This window comes from Parus major, chromosome 2 (assembly GCF_001522545.3).
Source record: "Parus major isolate Abel chromosome 2, Parus_major1.1, whole genome shotgun sequence".
Classification (NCBI taxonomy): Eukaryota; Metazoa; Chordata; class Aves; order Passeriformes; family Paridae; genus Parus; species Parus major.
Window position 1 is genome coordinate 103,074,488 of NC_031769.1, and position 24,453 is coordinate 103,098,940.

Consider the following 24,453-nt stretch of genomic DNA (forward strand, 5'->3'; position numbering starts at 1 on the left):
AGGGAAGGGAAGGGAAGGGAAGGGAAGGGAAGGGAAGGGAAGGGAAGGGAAGGGAAGGACCCCAAAGCAGGCTAGGGCTTGGGGACTTTAGGAAGTTAAAGAAGAAATGTGTTTCTCAGAGTGAAACTGACAAAGTAAAATCAGTGTGTACAGTACAGGTGAAAAGAAGCAATGCTGTATGATTCAATTGATAGTAGCTGAAAAACTACAGCTTTTGAAGACAAAAATCAGATAGGTCTGGACCTTCTGTTAGAGGGAATAATAGGACAGATAAACTAGGCAGCCTCTGGCCTTTAGCATTCCAGTACTCTCATGTTGCTTGTGTGAAAAATACTGATAATAACTGCAATTCTGAGCTAGGGCAGAGACTTCTGAAGGATGGATAAAGGCTATTTCACTCCTTTGCAATAAAGACATGGATTTACCCTTTCATATCCTTTGTTAAAGGAGCATTGCACCTTCTTGTGATGCTCAGACACAATATCCTCTGCGGATCCCAACAGACTCTCCCATGGGACAGGCTCATGTTCTATGTGCTACTTGCACAGTGTGAAAACATTGTCTTTAATTTTTTTTTCACTAAAAGTTACATTAAAAAAAGTGCTCTTTCTCAAAACTGGTCCTCATGGCTACTGCAAGAATAACAGGCTAGGAAAACAGTTTTCTATGTCTGTTTTCTGCAGTACCTAATTCAAAGTACTAGAATTGGCCTAAGGTAGGGGGCAGAGAGGCTGCAGACCACAGAACAGAGTGCTATGTTAAGGCAGTGTGTGTGCAGACCTGGGCACAGTTCCTTAACTGCTAATGATACAGCTACCAGTGAATAAATCAACATCTATGAAAAAGCAGAGGTTTTTGAGAAAAGTACCTAAATCAAATCAAATGCTCAAGTAGAAACACCTGATCATGGACATTACACACTAATATAGAAGCAATCAAAGGAAACAGCTTACGTGACAAAGGAGAACATTCAGTATTAGGGTAGAATAATCCATTATTCATCACCAATGAAAAAATCAATTTCTTTCAAGACACAAAGTAATAATAATAATAAAAATAGTAATAATAATAATAATAATAATAATATTCCTCAGCTTTTATTTCATAGCTGTGTTTCAAAGCACTATTGTTTTGTATAAGCTAAAAAAGAAATTCATAACTTGCCAAGAACTTTTAGCAAGCAGAAGACAGAAAAAGATAAAACAAGCTAGACTCAGTCATAATCCTCACTAAAAAAAGTATTTTACAAGAACAAAAGGGCATACAAGTAAACCATTCTTAATTATTTGTTTATGTATCAAAGTAAGAATAAGGTGATTAGCAAGAAGATTTAGAAATGTGAAGTGAGAAAAGAGGAATAAAAGGGAAATTGTTGCTGACAGAAGCTTGCTGGAAAGTTATACAATGAGAATTCAAAACTTAATGTCAATAATTTGTTCCAAAAGGAGAATGGTAGAAATTTGGGTGCATTTTTTTTCCTTTTCATAGGCAGTTTTCTGCTACAGAATCCTGGATGGTTTAGGATCATTACTCCTCCAGAAATTTTGAGGATTAACATTATAATCACTGAAAGAGTACAGACTTAAAGTACATTTGTTCCTGACTTTCTGACCCCTCAAGAGAGATAAGTGATCATGTGTAACGAGTAGGAAAAAAAAAAATTAATTCTATTTCATGGACTGCAACCTACAGGGTATCTGTTGATTACAACCCACCCTTAAAACAGTAATTTTTGAATGCAGCATGTTCTGTAGGCTGCATGAGGTAACTAAGTTTTAGCTACAAATTGGCAGACATTCTTTCTTGTAGGAAAAGAATTAATCACTCACCTAAAATTTTTTCAGTTGACTAAGTGCCAGAGATGATGATCATGTGGTTATATTTATTTCATCCAAATAAATTGTGATGCCCTTCACTTAAAAAGGAAGTCAAGACATGGTTAGTCACTGACTGGCTGTGACTGTGTCCCAAATCAACTGTGTTCCACAGGTCCCATGACAAGTGGCCAATGCCATTGCAAGGCTGCTTCATATCACCTGCAAAAGGTCACAGCAACTGGTGAATCTCCCTCATGAGGAAGGAAAATGTCATGCACCTCTTCAGGAAGAAAAGCACAAAAGACTTGGGAATTACAGCTTGGTCAGCCTAATCTTAGTTCCTGGGAAGTATGTAGAGCAAATCTCCCTGGAAATCATACCCTGACTTCTGAAGAAGACTGGGAACAAGTGAGTGACTTGGAATAACCAACACTGATTTATCTTGGGAATAAAAATGCAAAGTCTTCCACAAGTGATGGAATAACCTCATGCAACAGGACAGGTATGGAGCAGAATTGATAGAAAGCCTTGGAGTCCTAATGCTCAGCAGCATAATCTGGATATGAAACAGGAGTGTGGCTCTGCCGTGACAAAGGTAACTGCACCTCAAAGTGAACTATTGGGATTGCAGGATGAGGCAAAAAACACTCTGCTGTGTTCAGCAGCCTGAACATAGTGCTGAAGTACTCTATCCATTTTTGGGTACCCTGGCAGGAAAGATCCTCATATTTTGAAGCAAGTACAATGGAAGGACACCAAAAGGCTGAGGGGAGTGGAGAACAAGATGAATGAGGAATGGCAGACAAAAAAGAGTTTGTGTAGTCTGAAATGGATATATCTAATTATCTGGAACTGTCTTGAACTACCTTCATCTACCTAATGTTGATGTTTAAAGAAAGTGGAGTAAAAGAAAAAGAAAAGTTAAGTAAAAGAAAGAGGCAGCAGATCCAATTGTAGCGTAGAAACTGTCAAATTAGCTGTTAAGAAGAATATCACACTATGGGTAGTCAAACACTGCAACAAGTTGTTCAGAGAGGCTATGTGAAGTACTCAAAAATCTTGAGTTATTTAAAGTTTAATTAGACAAGGGTCTAATTTAACTCTGAAGGTGAATCTTAATTTAAAATTAGCTGCTTTTTGAGTGGGGAGTCGAGCTGCATGATCTCCAGAAACCAGTTACATAGTATGTGATTATATGATTTTATTTTTTTGCAGTTATTCAACTTGTGGCACAGTCAGTAACAGGATAAATTTTCAGTTTTAGTAGAAAATGATTTTATTCAGTTGGCATCTAAAATGCTGAGGGTTCCTAAGGAAAAGAGAAATTCAGTTCCCTAAGCAGACCTAAAAAACTAATAATCAGACTACTTTAACAGTTGAGAAATCCTTTTAGAGTTGAGCTGGGAGAAGTGTGAACATGAACTGTTTACATCAAAGAGGCTGGGTTATGAGACGGAACATAAATCCCCATATCCGGATTGTTCTCCAAGATGCCAAACCTGGGGATCTTGAACCAGAAATTCGTCCCCAGCCTTGGGAAACAGTACTGCTATTCTGACCACTGGCTGATTCAGAGACTAAGAACCCTCTCGGAACTGATGCAAGCATGGGCTGATATAAAGGATTTTATTTCTGCACAGAATCATCTCTGAACACATTGCAACTCTATATTTAGAAGGCATGTGTGAGTATCGCCATTTTCCTAAGATGAAAACTCAAGAATTTCCAACCTCAAAGGGTTGGATGAATATAGAGAACGTAGAATGTATCAGGTACCAGTAAACAGTGGCCCACAGACAGTGTGTGGGAAAGCAGTCCCATCCCCTATGCGTTTTATGGTGCTCCTCCATGTCTCTGCTCTGCAGTCATTTCTGAATGACATTCAAAATGCACCTCTTCTTTTTTCTAGGCAAAGTAATCCAGAGATGTCTTTTCAACATATTGGGGCTGGGCTTGTAATGGCATGGGATGTTTAGGTTATTATTAGGAAGAGCCCTTTAGGGACTTCATTTGGGAATGGAGTGTTATGGTGCATGTCCCTTCTGCACATGAGTTCTGCACCTGAAGGGCTCCAGTTGATGTTGCTTTTCCAGGTCATTTAATGCCAGATTAACTTCCCTTCACATCCTTTCATCCATAACAAGGCCACAGGGAAATCTTGAGACCTCTTGCTCCTCGACTTCCTGAAGTTAACTGTTCACAGCCACAGCAGAAGCAAGCTTTGCAAAGGAGCTTTTTGAAGGATTGCTTTGGACATTCACACCTGAGGGCAAAGTACTGAGTGGAGTCTACTAGCTCTGTGCATACCTTCAAAGAAATTAAACGTCTGAGAATTTGCTCTTCATATTCATTTTGATTTTTAAGGTAATACATTTTCAGCTTTTGTTGCTTTTGATATTTTATTTTATTTTATTTTTCAATTTTATTTTATATATTTATTTATTTATTTATTTTTTGTTTTGGAACAAGTTTATACAAGCTTACACCCTTTTCTGGGAGAAGTTCGCCTTGTATTTAAATCTTTCCTCCAAAATATGTCTCTTTTTGCCTATCCTTTCTGAAGGGTCAGATAAACACAGGGATCAAAACCAGAATATTAGGGAAGGCTATGAGAAAAAGAAATAAATATGCAGTTCTACCTTCCCAAAGAAAGCTTTACACTGTAGGTTTAGGGTTCTCTTAGATAAAGATTGTGTTTCTATTTCTACCTTACCCTGGTGTTAGAGATCACTATCAAACAGTGAGATATTTCATTTCTACTGAGGGGATATATCCTTAAGACACAGGAATCTGATCATTCTAGCAGTGTCCATCAGCCTAAAATACAATAAGATGCTTCCTTAAGCTGTTTAGTGCTCTTTAAAACTTGTGTACCAGGGAAATTTATGGGAAAGATGTTCTTAATATTGCCCAACATGTACAGGATAGAGTGAAAAGAGCCTGACACCCTTGTTTCTCCAAGAGATTTTGTTATTAACAATCAATCCAACAAGGGAAACAAGAGTCAAACAATTGATGGCAAATAATTGTTAAGATTTTAAAAATCACTGAATATAGACTATATGAAGTTTGAAGGGATCCATAAGGACCATTGAGTCCAAAAATATCTTTTGTCATGGCTTTCACAGTAGAAACTGAGAAATTTGATGGTTTAGGGCTTCTCACCTCACACCTTGCAAGAAGTCTCTTTCAGCCCTATTTCTCAAATCCCCTGTTTCTGTGATGTTGAATTGCTCACCATTACATTTTACCACACTTCAGTCTGAATGATGTTGCATCAAAAATAAAAGACATTTGCAAGGAAAATTGCAGAGTAAAGCTTTAAGGATGCTTCAGAGCTTAAAACATCTTTAACAACTATTAATAAAACGTCAAAACAGGAAGATAAACAGCCATATTGAGCTTGTGCAGAATTAGTTTTTTGCTGATATTAAGAAAATACTGGAGCCAATATGTTATCTCTGTAGGTTAACATAGCAACATTTTTCACATGGAATCCAAGCTAGGCAACTTGAACTCACTAGGAGAGACTTTCCATCACTGCTTTTTCCTTTTTGTTATTCTCAATGAACAGTATTATCTTGTTTGTTAGAACTGGAAATTATAATGAGCAAGATAATGTGTGGGGAAGTATTCTCATTTGTTGAATGGTGTTTTTTAACTGCAGAGACCCCATTATCACTGGCAAGAAAAGTGAAGATAAACCCCTGTTGATTGGAGACTACGCTGGTGTCAGTGGTTTTCAAGTATATCATGCAGTCATGTAAGAGGTTTCTATTATCTCATAGAGTGCCAATGAGGATTAAATCTTGACACTGAAAATCCTCAGGGAAATGGTTTCTACTGCAAAATAATGAGTCTACTCATACTTGAATGTCTTCTGTCTCGACAGGGAAAAAAGCCTAGGACAAATTAACTTCAGTCCACCATTTAGATTCAAGTGATTGCTACTTTCCCAGTGTCAACTTGAACATATCAAATGTGATATAAAAGAGACAAAGGTAGTGATGTAATAAACCTTGCTACATCAGAAGGTTCCAGGGAATGTGCTTTAGGAGCATGGGTTCATTTAGGCAGCCCATGGCTTGTTTGATGTTCTTGAATCACTGACATAAGCAATGGAAGTCCTGAGTCCAGCTATTTTAATATGTTTGCTTCCTTCTGCACACACAAGGAATGACCCTTGGCTCATTCCTGCTGCTGTCCCTGCAGAGAAGGCATGAGAGAGCCCTGCAGAGTGCTGGGACTGCTGTACCCAGGAGGATGAGGTAATAGGATTGCTATTTTAATGACTGTTTGTAAAGGATTTACTGTACCGTTTGCCATGCTCAGTGGTTCATACTAAATAGTACCCAGCACATCCTTTCCAGTCTTTAAATAACTGCTAATCTCACCGGATGAATATGGTATACAATACAATTCTCTGAATTCCAATTTTGGAAATAGTCAAGCTCACCAAAAGTTCAGTAGGACCAGTTGTGTGCACAAATGCAGATCTAGCTTTCCTCATTTCATGCTTCCCCTACAAACCACAGGAGGCAGTTCAGTGCAAGTGCAAGCTAACCATATGGCAGCAGGTTAAGTGCAGGCAACCCACCCCTCCCTTTCGAACACCAGGAGACCTGGGACTACCAGCAGACAATGGAGCAAATACGAAAAAAAGTGCCATGAGACACTCCCCTTGCCAAGCCATCCCTTTAGTAACAATTAACCTGGACACTGGATACGGATCCAGTAATCTCTCTACCTCTCCCAAATGTAGAATGTATGCCCAAATGTAAAATCAATGCCCATCTATTGCCAGAAGATAAATCCCATTCTATTGCCTGAAACTATCGTGGTCTTGTGAGCCAGAGCCTTGCAAGACATCCTCTTAAGTTTTCAGAAGGAAAAAGGCAGGACAATGAACTCTAAAACTGTGGCATGCAACAGGTGCAGCTAAAGTATTGGCACGTATTTGGAAGAATTATAGAACATCCTGAGCTGGAAAGGACCTACAAAGATCATTAAAATCCAACTCCTGGCTCTGCACAGAACATCCCCAGGAACTACACCATATGCCTGAGAGAATTCTCCAAATTCTTCTTGAACTCTGTCAGGCTTGGTGCTGTAACCACTTCCCTGGGGAGCCTCTGGGTGAGGAACCTTTTTCTGATATCCAACCTAACCTCCCCTGACAGAGCTTCACTATGTTATTTGTGTCCTACCACTAGAGAAAAGATACCAGTGCTTGCCCCTCTGCTTCCTCTTGTGAGGATGCTGCAGATATCAATGAGGTTTCCACTTAGTCTCCAAAGGAGCAGGAATATGCTGAATACTGAAGTCCAGACTTTATATTCCATGATCACTTTTAGCTAGCTATAGTAAAGCAGAATAGAGAAAGCATAAACATAAATAAACATCTGAAATTTGTAGGAATAAAAAAATAAACAAATCCCAAATCAACCACTTACATAATGATTAAAATGGAGACAGGCAGGCAATTCACCTGTTACAATCATAAATTTCACTGGGGAGGAACCTAAAGCAGGTAGTTTAGCTTAAAAAAATGTGTGTATCAGTCCTAAGGGAGATAGCAGTGATCAACAAAAATGATAAATGTAGTTCTGGCTACAAAGAAACTCTGGGACTTGCTGTCAGAAGGAAACATCTGGTTAAAATGAAGAATAAGGAAAATAGGTGATAAAGCTGTAAGGGAAGACACATAGAGACAAAAAAGGAAAGAGCAACTAAATTGAAGAGAATATTAACTTTATAGGCCTGTCTTACTGTCTATAATAGATAAAAGTAACTGATGGCTGCAAACCTGATTTGCATACTGCCCAGGGCAATGAACCTCCTGCATGCTGCTATAATAAGTATAATAAAGACTTAAATTACATCCCAACACTCATCCAAAAAGCCCCTCAAACCACAACCAAACAAAAACCAAACAAATCTTGGGCAAGGCAAATGATGTAAAAGTTAGGAAAAGTTAGGAAACATCAAATGAAGATGGCCCCTGCCACCCAGACTTGGCCTTTTGAATGAATTAATACAGAGTTTATACAATAACATGCAATGATTCTTAGTCTTATACCTCCTGAGTACCTAGTTAACAAGCCTATCTGCAGTTCTTCCTTTCTTTTCACTGTTCATTTAGGGCACTGCATGAAGCAAATGATTATATAATTGAAGGCTGTATCAGAATGCACAAAGCTGTAGATTAATGCTGTACAGACAGCATTAAATCTGACATTTCCTACCACTGGAATGCTTGCCTTTGAAATTGTAGCTTTCTCCTCAAATTGATTAAGCCAGAGATTTAAATACAAAAGTCTAAATGCAGAAAAAATACATTAGCATTTGAAACTAATGATAATATCTAGGGTCAGAGCACAGGTTTTGTACTAACTTTGTATGATTAAGGTAATAAATATTAGTAGCAGAAACCAGAAACTGTCCTGTGTCAGGTCAGCAGTGCAGAGCTAGTGCAGTGCAATGGAGGCTCCCAGCTATCTGGACCAGGACCGTGGGAATATTTGGGAACAAGCTGCTTGCCTTCCAACAGAAACTAAGAATGGGGCAAGGTACATGACCAGATCCCAGTATGTCTTGTAGCACAGACTCAGGATGCTGCCAAACACGGGAGACTGAGGGCACTCAAATACCTGGCATATCAGACACCATCGTGTGAAGTGTTTGCTGAAGAGGAACTGAAAAACACTGTAGCCAGTTAGCAGCCTTACTATCTGCAGAAGATTAGGAAGATGAATTTTCAAGCTCCACTGGCTCTGGAGGGCAGATGACCTCGTGGTTATACACCAGGCTGTCAAGCTGGAACTGACTTCAGCTGTGGTTTCAGCCTCAGCAGAAGCAATAATTGGCACATTTCTGCCAAACTCTTGAGGTGTCCTGTGTAAACACAGAAAGCATTTTTTTTGGAGCTGTTTGTTGGGAGGCAAGATAGGACATTGATTTTCTAAAACTAAAGACTGAAAAAACTAGGACTTCAAAGCGAAATATTAAATCATCCCTTTACCTGATTTATTAAGTATCTGCTTAATTACTACTCAATCTGCCGATCTCCAAGAGTAATATTATGCAGCTCATATTCAGAACTTTTTTGTCAAATTCTACCTCATTAGAAAGGACTTAGAACTCCAGAAAAACTCTCACTTCTTTTTTTTTGCAATTAAATTTTTTTTATATTTGTGAAGTATCTGAGTCAGGCTGAAATATTTTTGTTTGCAGAAGTGACACGAACTTAGGCATCTGAGAACTAAAGCACACAACACTGAATGACATTGCTGTTTGTTCTGCTTCACCAAGGTGTGCTTTCAGATAAGAGTCATATTTATGACTTAATGATTTGTCATCCATTCTTTGTTGTAGTTTATCCATCAGTGAATGCTTTATGTCATTCATTTCAGCCTGTACAAAAAGAGTTGCTATTTTAAAACTCTGTCATAAATGTCTTTTAGTGTATTGTGAAATAGATACAGTATTCAGTAACTGAAAAGTGGTTGTATTCATCATTCCCAGCCTTAAAGAATTTAAACTTTTTGTCTAGGTGTCCATTTCTAGCCTACAAATGATTTATTAATTGTTGAAAAAAGATTCCATCTGGGTTAGCCTGAACAGTATAATTGTAAAGATTATATTCAGCATTCCCAACTGTTTGGGGCTGACACAATGTTATATCCCCCATAATTCTGAAGAAAAGGATCAAAATGTTAATGTTGTGGCCTTTAAAAGAAAATGTCAATTTTTATCATGTATTGCTACATTAGGAAGAATGTGAACTTGCTAACTAATAAAGTAAAATCTGTGTTGATATTGTAGATTTTACTCTTGTTATAGTTATTGCTGTGAGCAGGGAATAATGATATGTTCTCAAAAGTTCAAACAATTTCACTGTAACTTATTTTTAAATATTCCTACAGCAATCTCCTTTCTTTCTGGAAAATAATCAAGGACATGATAGATTCTTCTGCCTTCAGCTGCACAGCAGCTAACAACTGTGAGAAATATTTTCTTCTTTGTGTGGCTTGAAAAAAATCCCAATTTCAAACAAGCCTTTAATTGTTTTCAGAGATGAATGAAGTTCTAGTATGTTTTTTGCAATACAGAATTCTTTCATTCTATCAAGACTTACCATCAAAACTACAGTGGAAGGCTGAAAACCAACAGTATTTAATTTGCTACCATAAATGGTTTGGATAATATTATGGTACAATTTTGCTTCTTTGGAGGCAGCTAAGTCTAATTTTCTTCCATATTTTCATAGCTCCATATCAGCAAAAGGTTTTGAGCATTCTGTTTTTAGCAACTAGAGCAGAATTCCTTTAATGAATTGCCCTGCTTTCATTCTGCCATATATCTGATATTCATGCCAGAGTAACCTAGAAAATGACAGCAAGCTCCAAGCCACTACTGCTTTCTTTACTGATCCATGCTAATTGTATCCTGGAAAAAGCAAGAACCCTTTTTGTTTCAGGGTATGTCATAGCTTAACTGAGTGATTTTAGCACATCTGCAGCCATGTTTCTCATAGAACCCAAACTGCCAGCTAAAGTACACAAATAATTGGCACACCTGAACTTAGATCATGAACAGACACTCTGCTTCCTGTAAATTGTAAAGCCTGTAAGTAATCATGGTAAGTATAGGAAATTCGTAGTTTTCTGATACCCAGAATCCAAATATTTAATATAGCACCAGACATGGACTTCTAGGTAACAGTAAAAGACCGATCAAAAGCATCAACAGATGTTTCTTAGAGATCTCATGATTATTTTTTGCACTATGGCCAGACCTCCTGACTGAACTGCGTGTTTGGAGCTGCACTGTTCCAGCCTGACCAGATGAAAAGCCAGGGTGTGTTAGGAGAGACATTTCCCACAGTAGAGACTGGCCACAAACAGAGGTGATAGTAAATTTTTACAACACTTTACTCTGGCAAAAGAAAACAGTTACTATTTCTATGAAACTTTATTTCAAATAGGTTGTACTATATTAAAAAAATGAAAATTCAAATTCTTAACAAAACAACAATAAAAGCAAGTAAACAAAAATGCATCTAAATTGTTTCCCAGCAGAAGCTCAGGGAACAGTAAAATCAGAACTTTCTATGAACTATCTGTACTTTTGCTCAAAAAATAATCTGACAGAAAAATCCCAATTAGCTCTAGTTAAAGGTTTTCAAGCAGCAGAATGCAGCATCCTAAAAACTGTCATTTGTTAAAAACCAGATGAACCTGACAGTTTGGGTCTACCTAAGCCCCCCCAAATTTGTTATATCTGTTTGATCTGGTGGTGGCAGTGTGTACCTGTGGCTGAGAGGAAGTGCTAGAGGAATATTTTGAATTACAGAGGGAGAAGCGCCCATTGTGAAGGATTCTTGCCAGCCACCCCGACAAGGTTACTAATAAATCTACTGGTCACTAAGGTGATGGGAGCTGGTCTAGCAAATTCAGCTAGAAAGATAGAAAAATCTCCAAGAAAGAAAAGCCTCTCCTTTGGCTGTATATTCACAGCCTCACCTCACTTATTGCTTCTTGCCCTGCAAGATCCCTTGGAGAAGCCTGTTTCTCTTAAATGATGAAAACTGGGATAACAAACCTTGTCTGGGGAAAAAGCTGAAGGACAGTTAATGAGGTTATCTGGTTTTCCCTGGGATTATTAGGCACAGCCAGCCGTGAGCACAGAGGGCAGGTGCTGGGCTGCTATGTAGCTCCGGGTGTGAGCAGGGACCCACTGGCTAAATTAGTTGGGAGGAAATTTCTGTCTGGGTGTTTCTGTGGAGCTCGTTTGTCTCTGAAGCCACTCGCCTGGGGTGGCTCTGAGCCTGAATGAGCAGCCCTAAAGGTCAGGGGAGCTGGAAAAACCCACAAGGGGGATTTTCTTCTCTTGTTCTGAAAGGCGAGTGTGTTCTGTATCCTCGGGCTTTGAAAAAAAATCAAACAGAAGAAAACCAAAACTCAGGCACAAAAGACTGTTCTGTACAAGAAGTAGGAGTGGTTCTAGGGGACGGGGAGGAGGGATTATGACCAAACCCATCCATTCTCTATTCTCATCCCCTCAGACACTGTAATGCGCTTGGGCTGCCCGCGGAGTCCCGTTGTCCTCGTGTGCCAGGCCTGGACTGGCCCGGGAGGGATGGGGCCACCAGCCCAGGCCAAGACCCGGGGAGCTTCCACCAGCTCATTCCATTTAAAAATGAAAACAAAAAGCAAACTCCAGAAGTTGTCATTTCCTACTTCTCACAAGTCCACAATTCAAGCCAGCAAAAGCGATTTTGCTGAAAAAGAGATTTGTCTAAGAGTCAAAAATAGTTTTGAATCTGTCTCATGTTTCTTAGCTTACAGTTTTGCCTCTACCAATGCCACTACCCCACCCTTTGCATTCAGTCTTTCCAAGACTGCGAAACGCATTAGATTCCACTGCATTTGCAAATTTATCATTACAGCAGGGAATCTCCACAGCCACACATATCTGGGTGGTTTTTTGTTCGTTTGTTCATTCATTTGTTTGTTGTTTAAATTTATTTTTCCTGAGATATGAACTGAAAATCCTCTTTCAAGGAGCCTGTGCTCCATGAAAAAAAGACCAAATTTTGTGAGCTGCAATAATATCACAAGAGTTGTCAGCCACAATATGTTCTTAGGTTATTTATGTCTTAAAATATGTGGCAGGGGGAAAAACTTTCCTGGAAGGTTAGATTAACATACCACAGGATCTCACTGGTTTCACATCCCTGCTTGGGCACTACTATTGATCCTGAAATTTTTTCACAGTCCTAGCCATGGTTCTTTAAAATCCTGTATTTCCCCTCAGGTAAGTGTGCCAAATAGTTCATGGCATATGAGATTTCCATGTAAAAAACTGGTTTGAGCTACTTAGTAATAAATTAAACATAGCTTACAGCATGATCCAAGATTTGATCCATATTCTAAAAACAAATTTTCCTCTTTATTTACTATGTGGTATCATAGTGCTGGACCCTAAACAGTCACATAAAACTCTGTCTCTGTTAGGTAAAGATCAATGCCTGACTAACAGGTAGATAGTGATGCTCCATCCTTACCCATAGAAAGCTATCAAAATCTAGTTAAACCTTTTTTTACTCTTTACATGTATAACGTGAAATTTATATGCATAACAAATATAGTTTTCCACATGGATTTTTGCAAGTTCATACTCTGCAACATCTGAGAGGAGGAAATTCTGTATCTATTCGTGCCTATTGTGTCATCTGTTTCATGTTAAAAGCAATGCATTTTTTCCCCTTCCCAGATATTTATTCACTTAATTGGATTCAAGAAGTGGAGTCCTGCACATGTTGTGAGGAATTGGAAGTGCTGATCTGATGAAATCCACACTATGTGTCTTGGAAAATTTTATCTTATGTGAGTTAATAGTAATAAATCCATTTCTAAATAGAACAACTTTTAATGAGCAGAACACATCAGTTAACCTGTAACCTAGGGAAATTACTGATTACAAAGAAGAAAATCAATGAACATTTGAACATCCTGTCTGCCAGGATGCATTTCCTCTTATAGCTGTCACCACAAAAATTGTTCAGTGTTGTTGAGGGGACACCAAGAGTGAATGTATGTTTATGTAAACAGGAAGAAAGTGTTGAAGAAAGAAAGGCCCAAAATCCAGGTTTTAAAAGTAGCCTGTGACAGAGACAAGATGAACACAGAACTTGTTGATTTAAGTAACAGAGGCCACCATATACTGCTGCAGACTCCCAGGAATGCATGCTCATTTCCATGTTACTCATATTCTCTGCAATCAGGGCAGCAGCTGACTAAATGCATTTAAATGTATGTAAATGTGGAGGATCTCTGAAAGGATACATTAAGCCCAAGTTTATACTACATAACTCAAGCTGGAACCTGGTAAGACTTCCCCCTTGCAAAAATATGTTAGTTTAACAAATAAGCATGCACTGGTCACTGGCACATTTCAGACAATGTCAGGATACATATTAGTTGATTTAGAAAAATTGGCAAATTTAAGAGTTTAAAATATCTTGAAATAATTCTGTTTCATAGTGGAATAGCTGGTACATTCTTTGCCATGCTCTACAAGCAAGAAAGTTAATCAAAAGTTTGTCTTTCAAGTAAATACATAACATGTAACTTATTTAAGATCAAAATTGAAAAGTCAAGTAAATGAAAAGTATTTGATTTCCCTCTACTCTTATTTTTAACTCTGGATTTCTCTATGTATCTGTCAGCCCAAGTACAGAAATTCTTAAGGGAAATTCAGCAACAGCAGCTATATTTTTCAGTTCATACTTTACCTTAATAGAAACTACCTTTTGCATGTAAACACGTCTTAAGAAATACAAAATTAGAACTAGGGATTATTACCATGTTCATTGCTTTAGTGTTCAGCTCACAAGTCCATTTGGTCTGAATGAAAGCTAGTTCATGTCACATAGTGTTTCCTTACTTACTGTTTTTAAAATTGTTTGCTATTAAACACACTGATTTGTCTCCAGAACAAGAACTAAACTTGTGGTTGGCCATTTTATCAGGTTAGCACAGATTTACTGCCCCTCTGGGGCATGTAGAATACCTGGTGGTACTTTGGTACATATGCCAAGGCTTCTTCCAAGGATTGCCAGCCTTCAGCCCTAGCACTCTTGGTGTTTTTCCTCCAGCAGCCACCATCAGAACTCCTCCTGGGGTGAGGTACTTGTCTTGCTTCTCTTGTGGCAGCAAGAGCAGTTGACCAGACTTAGATCTGCCTGCTGTGAGGTTTGGAGACAGTCTACTTACCCTGAATGACCAAGGAAGAACAATCAATAGCAGCATGATTTGAGGAGTCAGATACTTTCCTTAAGGTCATAGTGGAACAATTGAAGTGCTTTACTATGGATGCTAACTGTGAAGCAGGGAGTACAATGCCTGTGGAATAGCAGACCACATAACTTTCTCAGTCTCGCCTGAGAAAGTGGCCTGGGAAATCATAAGGAGGAATTAAAACAGTCCTCAGAGACAGAAAACAGCCTTGCAGGTGCTGTTTGTCTGTTCCTTGTTTTCTTGCAAGAGAAGGTCCAGGGGTGGTGAACCCCACTGACCAATGATGGTGATGTGTTAGTTTACTAACCAATAAGAGTTTTACTTTTCTGTACTTTCACGTATCGGTCTATAAAAAAGACGTGAGCTAATAAACCAGAGAGAAATTCTCCTGTTTGACTCCAAGAGAGTCTCTGTCATTCTTCTCACCATTCCCAAGAAGGAAAATTTTTACCATGAAACCAGAAGTGGAAGCCTGAGCCTGACCGAACATGAACCCAGCAGCATTTGAGGTAACATATCTATGGATGATTTCATCAGGCCAGGCAATCAGTCTGAACCTATTACTGTTCATAATACTCTCCTCATTATGTTTGTGCCATTAACAGCCTAGCTTCAGAAAGACTTGTAAGAAAGAATATTTAGATTCTTTCCTAGGCTGTATGGATCTCTTGAATTGGTGAGAAAATTTGTTTGGCATGGCTGCCAAAACTTTCCTGGCTCCAACACTGCCTGGGACAGAGGAGGATCTGACTGCATGAGTTCAGGCTGGCACAGGAAATGTCCTTTCATTATTGTAAGATTAAGATTTACTCACTTTCTAGCATTTCAACATTATTCATTTTCACTCATCAGTGAAGATGTGCATGCAATAAATTAAAATTTTTCTTGCCATTAATACATAATTCAGAGGCATGTAGTGGCTCTGAGTATTCTCTTATTTATAAATATGTTGGCTATAGTGAAGTTACTCCAGGTTTGAAGTGGTATAAAATGAGGCCCAATGTATATAAACTTATATATTATTTATTGGCACGTCATTGGGAGTTATTGCTTTAGCTTGCTTCCTGTCAATAACAATACTACTTTGTAACTTGGAAAAGTAATAATCTTTTTGCTTTCATTTCCTTTGACAGGAAAAGCAAAATTATTTCAGTGCCATTTCACATGACTAACACTTTCAGAAGCACCAAGCAATGCAGTAATCATTTGGGATTGAGGAGATAATGCAGAAAAGAAAACATATATTCTGCAGATAAATATGATATATAGACTATATGCACAGAGAATAAGGGAAAAAAAGCAAGGAAAAAAACCAAATAATAATAGTGTTTCTGTGTAATGCTCTTCCAAATTAAATTGCTCTGATCTGGTGTCTCTCATGAATCATCACATCAGAAACTACCACAGCTAAAACAAGATTCCTTTGCTATCCTTAGTGTGAATTAAAACAGTAACTTGACCTTTTATTCCTGAGCTCTAGCATCAGCATTTGTCAAAGAAAAATAAAGATTTAATGTGAGCAGAGACATCCCTATGATTTTCAAATAGTATTTGAATTCTGCCTTGAACAAATGCAATATAAAATATTGAAAACATATCCTACAAAAGCAGCACTTCCATTTTATTTGAACTAAAATCATTCACTTAATTTAACCTGATAACAGTTAGAAATTGAAATGCTGACTGTTATCTAATTAAAGGTTCAAAATTGGGCTCTGAAATTCTTTGTTCCTGAGTTAGGCTGAACTATGTGTCTTGCATGTATGTACTCCCTAGAGCATAGGTATTGAGTTTACTGAAACATGTCCTCCATCCCTCTACTTCCAGGCCTTCTTGTTCTCAGAAATTCACCATGAGTGACATATCATGACATTAAGACATTTTACGTATGTAAACCTGTTTGGTAAAGTCCACAACAGAGTACAAATTTCACCAAATAATACAGTGTATTTACCTTTCCAAAGCATAAAGACATTGAAATGCTTGCAAGTACTCTTGGCTCAACTACTTAATCTTATTACCAGGAATGGAACCTGTCTGATTAAAAAAACCCCAAAAAACAAAAACCACAAAGTAAGAGTACTTTGGCTTCAAATTTTGGGGCATATTACTTAAATTGTACTTTAAAAAAATTATTAGAAGAAACTTACTGAATTTATACAGCCTTGATTTAGTCTGTGTTTCTGCTCCTGGAGTGCATCTTGCAGTTTTCAGATTTGATTCTCAATGAGTTGAAAGTGCTGGAAAACCTCTGTTCATTCTGAAGGAATTTGGGTTGAATAGAATTCAGGCTCCATGTTCTTGATGGAACAGGGTTTGGAAGCTTCCTTGTTATCTCAGGGGTCATTCAGCAAAACCTTTATCTGTGGCTTTGGCCTGGAGTCAGAAAACTTTATCAAATAAGTCTCCTGTATGCAATAAATCTTTGTTTCTTTTCAGAGACACTTGATAAGGCAGGCATGAACCAGGCAGAGTTGGATGCTGCACCAACAGAGAAATATTAATCTCTCTTCAATTACGCTGCACCTATGCTAATTTAACAGAAAATATAAATGGCTAGAAAAACTTGTGCTATTGAGTTGACTGTAGAGACATATTGAATGACATGTTTTCCAATTGCCAGAAAATTAGGTTGCCAGTTTACAGCTGTCATTCTTCTCAAACAGGTCTGATGAAAGGGACAGAAACTGTTTCAGCACACCTCACATCAGCACAGAAGGCACAGAGATCGATCTCACACAGTGAAAATAATCAAAGAGGTAGAAAACCCACAGCAATTTAAAATTATGGAATGTGAAAGTTTCTCTTCCAGTAAGGCAACAGGCTGAACTGGTAAGATGAGGTGTCAGAAGGTAAAAATATCTTTTTTTTTCTTACTAGGTTGCAGACAGCATAGAACACTAAGCAGCCTGGGAAGTATTCTGAAATCCTCTTAATTTACTGATATACATTAGTGTACCTGCAAATTCCTTTATTTTGGATGTTAGCCTATTAAAGAAAATGAATGGAACCTGGTGAATAATAAAAGGCTAATACAGATGAGATTACTTAGGTGACCTATTGACTCATGTAGCTGTTGTATCAAACAAATACAGATCCAGTCTAAAAGTGGATCCAGTCTAAACAGATCCAGTCTTAAAGTTTGTTATTTTTTCAGCTAAACAGTTTGCAGGCACACTAGAAGAAATGAATAAAAAGTTTCCATGCTGTCCATCACATGCAGAATTTATGCTGTGAGGTCCACCAAGCTCTTGGCTGATTCTGGCTCAGTGTTTGGAGCTAATCAGAAAGAGATTTACCTGAGCTCAGTTCAGACAGTTTGGCTCAGATTTCTTTAAACAGATGTGAAACAACTGACTCTAATGGGAGTGCAGATCACCACACTGCAGTTTTCATCCAGCTACAATACTGGTCCATGTCTCAAAAGAACTATGTGACATCTTTGAGAGTGTCTCATCATTCTCCATGATCTCATGAAAAAAACATTGACCGACCAGACAGTGTTTGAGGAATGTCAATTTCTGTCAAACTTTTGCCTTTTTCTTGGTTTCCTCTGAGAGGAGAGGAAACAACAATTCAAACAGCTAGTGCTGCTGCCATCAGTCCAGTTTCCACTTCTCTCCTTGAGTGTGGCTTAATTAAGCTGTTGCTGTTAAGTCCCTGATGGCAAGCGGAGGGGTCTGCAGGCACAACTTGCTATAAACACCAGAAATTCTAAGGAAATTCAAAACTGGCCTCTGTCCTTGCTAGCATTGGAGCTCAGACTATTTTGAATTGTGATTTTTTTATACTGGAAATATAATACATCACTTCCTTTTTTACTCCAGAGTGCAAATTAAGTGTTGTATTTAATAGTGTTAAGCAATGTCTGTGGGTTATTTTAAGAAAACCCAAAAACCAAAGACAAAACCAAAAATGAATGGAATAAGTTTTGCCCTTAGTTTGCTTTGTTTCACCAAAATGGGAAAAAAATGTGAAATAATTTGTTGTGTGCAGTGATCCTTACCTCCCAAAGGCGCTTCAAAACTCTTCAATGAAACGTCTTCTGTATTTGCAAAACAGTGAATAAAAGGCAAAAAATGCCATTCATAATTTATTTATATTTTGCTGTTGGCAACAGATGGGATGAGAGAAATGAGATGACTGTGTTGTATTTAAAATTACCATTAGTCTCAAATAAGGTGCTTATTTTTGTGAGTCAGTGTGCTTGCATTCATTTCAAATATATAACTTGCTGGTGTCAACCAACACACATTTTGATGTTGATTTATCTTATCTATGATATATGATATTCCAACAAATTTATTCTTAACCTTAATTTTTCTTAATCTCAACACTCAATTAAAAAATTCTGTTATGATCAAGACTTCTCCTTTTGAAGCATTTGTTATTATCTTTTCTTAGTAACATATTTACAGGAACTGAAAATAGCACATCTGACCGAGATGTATTAAAGATCTCAGGGCTGTTTAATAAGATTTTTTTTTTCTTAGCAAATACCTCTTCATAGACTCGCTTTACTTGAAGTTTTGTGTGTATGGTGGATCACCTACTTGTGGCCATGGCATCCTTTCCCAGAAGTGGAATCCAGTCAAGTGGCCTTGATAATTGCTAACAGCAGTTTCAAGATCACTTGGCAAAGCTAAAACTTGTCATGAGTAATGAGAGTGAATGTCCTTTATGAGCTGAAAACCTGGCTGCATTCATAAAGTGGCCTTTGCCTTCCCATTGGCAGTGCTGTATTCCTTTACGATTTGAAGGGATTTTGCTTTGCTACTCAGTTTTTCAACCCTTCTGGTACCACCAATATTCTGTGTATCCAGGTGACAAAGGCAACCTCACCTCCTGATATTTACTGAATAAAATACACACACACACAATCTGAAGATGGGGTGAAACACCAATAAATACTGGGAATTTTAATTTTAAAACTCTCTGTTAGACCATATCAACAGATTACTGAAAAAATTACTTGGCAGCAACAGCAAGATCCTCCTTGAAAATCCCTGCAGAGCTTGTTTTTGTTTCATAGCGGCAATATTTCTCTTTTATCCTCCTTGTTGCTGTGATCAACAGAGGGCAGTTGGGCTCCTTTCTATTTTCAGTTTCAATTAAAATTTCAAAATTGTTTTTGATTGAACTTTTGAACACACCGAAATGTGAAAGCGCCCCCGCTGTCGCTAAAATGGTCTGGAACGTGCTTTCTGGGCATGAACATTTCAAAGAGAAGATGCTGGTTGCAAGCAGCTCCACCTCCACTCTCTTCTCCAACATGCTTGTTAAAATCTCAGGAGGGCCCATTACTTTTAAATTTTCTCCTAGGTAAAGTCCAAATGGAGTGCTTTGATTTAATATCACTGATAACAAAAAAAAAACCCAAAACCCAAGCATTTGAACAACCAACAATTTAGGTACAGTCTATTGAATGAAACAAAAATAACAATCCCAAGAAGCTGTGGGAGGACAGGGCTTCAAAGGGAGAAAGCTCAACTGTCTAGCTGGAAGGAAGTGATTTTTGAAGATGATATGAAACACTTGTGATGCAAATTTAAGCACCTTCCTGACAGCTTTGTGTTGGGAATTGGCAGATAGAATCCTTGGGAATTCAGCTTTTCTCCCAAGCTAAGCAGAGTTGTCTTTCCTACCGAGAAGATTTTGGATCCCTAATTTAGTGCAGTTGGGGATATAACATGTGGCTTTCATCAGGCTGAGCTAGATCTTTCTAAATTCTCTTCCTCTTTAAGACAGTGTATAGCCATATATACATGCTATTATTGCTTGTGAATACAAACATTTGATTGGTACTTTTCAATTTTATTGTGCAACTATTTCTGTAGATTTGTGTATAAATACCTTCACAGAATGCTATGTATATAAAAAATAAATAAAGTAACAATCACCCAGGGCTGTGACCTCACACCATGAGTGTTAGTCACAGACAAAGAACCATTATGTTATGGTGCCAAGAATAAAAATCTTGGGGTGATTCCTGAAAGTCATAGAATTCTACCACATAATAATGCTTCTTATCTTAGTATATAGGGTTACAGATCAACACACTGTTCATGTCTCTTGTTGATTTGGGGGACTCAATGTGCATAAGAAATAGAACAAACTTCAGAAAGCTGGGATTCAAAACAGTGGGGTAAGACAGACTGGAACTAGTTAGAAAGCAAAAAAAAAAAAAAAAAAAAAAAGTTGTAAAATTGGGAATTCCTAAAATGAAGTGAACAGAATTTAACACATTTTCAAAAGCATTCAATTCAGGAGATTAAATCAGCTTCCTGAAGATGTCTAATACCTGCAGCTCTTATAAGAGTAAATATCCTGCAGTTCTTATCAGACTATGATTTCAGCACATCTGAAGGTTGTTATTAAGTAATTAATATAAAACTAAGATTTTCATAGTGATAGAAAATAATTGGGTAAGCAGTGAGGCACTTGTTACAACTGATGAAATAAAGTAATGAAAAACTCTGCCTAAAAGGCTTTCTGCTGATGACCACAACCAGCAGGCAACTGAAACCCCCCAAGAGCAAGAAAGGAAACCATGTTCTTCTCTCATCTGTTCTCCTGAAGAAGAAAACTGCCTTTAACCAGATTTAAAAAGAAAAAAAAAACAAGAAAAAAAATCAGACAAATATTTCCAATCCATCATTTTTTTGGTGTTTTCTCCTGTGTGGTTATAACAACCACACATTTTATGCAGCTATGAGATGTACTCTCTGTACTGTTCCATTTGCACAGTGCTGATGATAGAAGCACTTCAGTGTCGTCTTATAGATGATGTGGCAATGCTCAAATTGTAGAGGAATGGTTCCTGAGGGAAAGCAGGGGTAGTGAAAGGCTTTACCAAAGCCTAGCAAAAGCTCAGGCAGTTGTGAGGTAGGAGTGAGGTAATACCTGGCAAACTCAAGCAAGAGACTCGAAATACTTCTCTTGGTGGCAGGAATCTCAGATTCATTCCTGTGTTGCTGTTTTTGCCATGTTTCCAAAGACAACCAAAGAGAAAGCACTTCAGTGACAGTGAAAGGAAGTGGGTTTTTCCCTTTTAGCAACCCTTAGGGGTGCCAAAGGGTTGTTTTGTTTGGGGTTTGGTTTTTCTTTTTCTGCAAGTGATCCAGCAGCTTCAGAGCAGCAGACACTAAAACACCACCGAGCGTGTGTTGCTGGGAAACAACACACCACATCTCATGGCAGGCAGACAGACAGACAGGGACAGATCTACAGAATGAAAAGTTGAACCTGCGGTGCCAGCAATAAAGTGCAAAAAATTCCCTACCCTGCCAAGTGCATGGACAGTCACATAAATGCAATTGCTGCAGGATTTAAAAAAAAAAATAATTCTATGAAATGTGTATGAAGCAGATCCATTACCCAGGAAGCAACAAAACTAGGTTTTTGTAGCTCATTTAGCTGTAGAACGCAAATGAGAATATTTACACTCATTCTAAAAGCAAGAAGAAAATAATGTTCAAGAGCTAGTAAAAAGATTAAAGGAAGGAGATGCAGAGGATATTAATGGTAATTTCAAACGTATTATTTTGGATTCAGTAAACTAAGTGCCTGCACAGAGCTGTCAGCTGTTTTGTTTAAAAAGTTATACTTTATAGTGAGATGATTCTCCTGATGGCATCTCGTTTGAATAGGCATACCTGTTCTGAGTGACTTTATTCAGGTTATCACTCTCATGGATTTAAAAGTGAAAGACATTGTTTCATTATACTCTTTTGCTACAGAGCTTGATTTGCAAAATATGCTTTTCCACTTTTATAGCTCTAAAGGCCTCAATAAGACTTTGTGTCCTTAGATGAAGCATTAGCTGTTACTCTCAGAGGGCTTCTTCTTCTAAATTTATACACACTGAAAATTCTGCATTCTCATACCTTCCACTAAGTATTTTGAACATAATTAAGAAACTTTTAAAAACAAATGGTCAGCTCATTACTGGGACTCTGAGGGAAGCTTGTGGGGGAGATAGATGCATCTACCCCATGGTGTGCACAGGTAATAATTTAGTTCAGCCCTGTGCAAGTATTTCTCTTTTTGTTGAGTACAGGGCAGGAAAATACTACCTACATCTTAACCCCTGAGTGCCATTTCCATGCCATAAACACATCATCTAGAAGGGTCCATAAAGCATTCAGCCAGCTTGTCTTTGCACAGCAGAAGTTACAAGTATTTCCTAATGGGCCTAAGCTACGTTCCTTTGTTTGCATGTATATATTGAACCCCTCCTAGCCTGACTGTTTGCTTTGATGTTTCAGTAAGCGTGTCAAGTTCAAAAATAATGCAAAGAAAGAAAAAAAACCAAACAGATCTCTTCATTGCTTGAAGAGCTGCCTGTCTTTCCAGTTCTCAGACACCAAAAACGAATTCAGAAAAACTTCCTTCAGATTAAGGATGCAGCAATTCCTCAGAGAAGCTTCAAATCTAGTAATTTGATTTGTAGAGTCTGCATTATATTAGGAAAACCTGACACCCTTAATTCAAGAATTCTCTTTGAGAACAGAGACTAATGAACAGAATTGCCAATCTAAACCCAGAAATATAAGCCCAAATAGTTAATTTAAATTTAACCAGTGTCAAAAGAAAAAAAAATCCCAAGAGCGAAATGTGGCTGGATTTTACACAGCTCTGATTTTGCAATAAGTCTAACTTTCTCATTCAGTGCTGATGGCAGTCTGGACTGAGACCAGAGGCACCTGCCCACAAATGGCTCCTGTTCAATGGCAGAGCTGACATGGTTTAAAGCCGTTGATATTGCACCATGCCTTCTTTCAGGAAAGAATAAATCAAAAAACCTCTCTGGTTTTCTTTGATTTGCCACTTAGACTCTCACAAGAACTGCTACTGCTATTACATTTTATACTATCTAATGATTAAAATAAATTTTAAAATCGTTGAATAAACATGCTAATTGGGCTGGTTTCTGATCTGCTGTGCCACATCTGGTTCAGGTTTCAATCCAGTTCACAATTAGAGAGCAGATCTCCCTGCTTGCACTGAGTGCTTTGGCCACATGTGGGGCTTTTTTTTTTTTTCCTAATGAGCTGTCAACAAGCTGTCAAACGCTGATACAAATTAGAGAGGAGAGACAGTGAAGGGTTGGGATAAAGCACTGGAATCAGCCCTGTAAATGGACTCTTTCTCACAACTCACACACATGTGACTTTATCTTCCTTAGGGAGTAGTTAGCTGCAGTCATCCCTGTCAGTCCTCTAGGTAGGACCTATCCCTATGATTAGAGTCTCCAGGGATTTGGTCCAGTATGAAAGCAAAAATACATTGTTTTCTCTGTTGCCATCTTCCATGTTTGTAACATTTTTATATTTCTTTATTCACATTTTTACCCAGAGTATTTGTGCTCCCGATACAGGAGGGCTGGGATGATAACACAAGGGTAGATACTCCCCAGGAGCATTTACATGGTGCTTCATCAAGGCTCCTGCTTCAAAACCATTCTTCAAAACAGATAAACTGGTGTCAGTAGCAGCATCATTATTTACCAGCAGGAGATTAGATCTAGTGTCAAAAGCTGTGGTGGGTTTCTCTGAGAAGCATCTGAGTTCCCTTGTGCAGCCATCCAGGCTCCAGGGTGCACGTCAGGCTGTCATTGGAGACCTGGTACTCCTGACTGCATCGACAGCCAGCAAGCAAGTAAAGCCAGGCCTGGGTCCTCATGGGCTCCTGACTCAATACAGGCCAGTGTTAACTTCTGTGAATGCTAAAGACACTGAGAGCTGTCACCCAGCTTTCCTCCAGGGCTGCAACAGCCCAGACCCTGAGAAATTCAGTGTTTATGTGGCATAACACAATACCACCTTGTTCTT